Raw genomic sequence first — 1,246 nt, 5'->3', positions numbered from 1 at the left:
TATCTATCTATCTATCTATCTATCTATCTATCTATCTATCTATCTATCTATCTATCTATCTATCTATCTATCTATCTATCTATCTATCTATCTATATAATTTTAAAAAATAACCAAACTGAATATTTGGTTATTTTTTTAAGCCCCTCTGTCATTTGACATGTTATAATTAACACCTTTGACTGGCGCACATGGAGACATTATTTACGCAATGAGTTCATGGCAGAGGCAACTAAAATCAATCAAATAAAAGATCCTTCCTGAATATCATCTCATGGACACTGAACTAAATGCGTTTTTCGTCTAAATGCGTGTTGATGAGTTACACCTTGGTTAGGAAGCTCTGTTTGGACAGGTAATTTGACAGGTAACAATAGTTCGGGTCGGACCAGAATTRTTTGCCTGATGGTGGCTCGGGCTTCTAATGACTTTACATTTAATGAGTTTGCAGCACACAGAGAAAACCTAAAGAGAATGTTATGATCTACTTGTAGTTTAAGTAGAGAAATTACAGCTGACTGTTGAGAGAGGAAAGAAATTAAAGTGCAGATTCGTTAGACAGAAACAAGCGCAGTGCGCTGGGCAATAAATGCTCCACCGTTACGCTTCAATTAATCACACGAGATGACAAATGCCAAATATACTATATACAGTTACACTGCTTACGTTAATAGTGTTTTAAAAACAAAACCAGTAAAAACTTAACCTAGTTAATATGTCAGATTCCCTCCTCAGCCTCGTCTTCTGTCCAGACTGTGATCAAGCGCAGCACTTGGTGCGCAGACAGTTTCAACTTTACGCACAGAGAACATCGTGGAGCTCATTATTAATCATTATAAGAACAATATCAGAGAATCATCTCTGATCTGGTCGCTTTAACGGACCAGAGACTTTGAAGCGTCTAGCGCAGCTGATCCGCTTCTGCTGGTTTTTCTCCCGCTGAGGGATCAGGAAACGATCAGAGTTCTGTCGTCTTCTAATCACGTCATTTCGTGAATTGTTACCTGATTTCAAAAACGTCCTAGCAGAGAAATAATAAATGTTTCGTTGGATGACTACAAATTGGAAATAAAATAATTTTTTTCTTTGACAGGCAACGAAAAAAATTCCAGCGCCATCTCTGATCCAAACTACGAACATTGTCGGTCCCTCTTCGGTTTTTTTTTTTTTTGCGGAGGATCAATAAATAACTTATTGGTGTTTTACCATCACCACCAGGTATGAAGGGCTTTAGGCTTTGAGTTGCA

Source organism: Poecilia reticulata, linkage group LG18, assembly GCF_000633615.1.
Source record: "Poecilia reticulata strain Guanapo linkage group LG18, Guppy_female_1.0+MT, whole genome shotgun sequence".
NCBI lineage: Eukaryota > Metazoa > Chordata > Actinopteri > Cyprinodontiformes > Poeciliidae > Poecilia > Poecilia reticulata.
The sequence above is the reverse complement of the archived record's forward strand: the minus strand, read 5'-3'. Positions refer to the sequence as shown.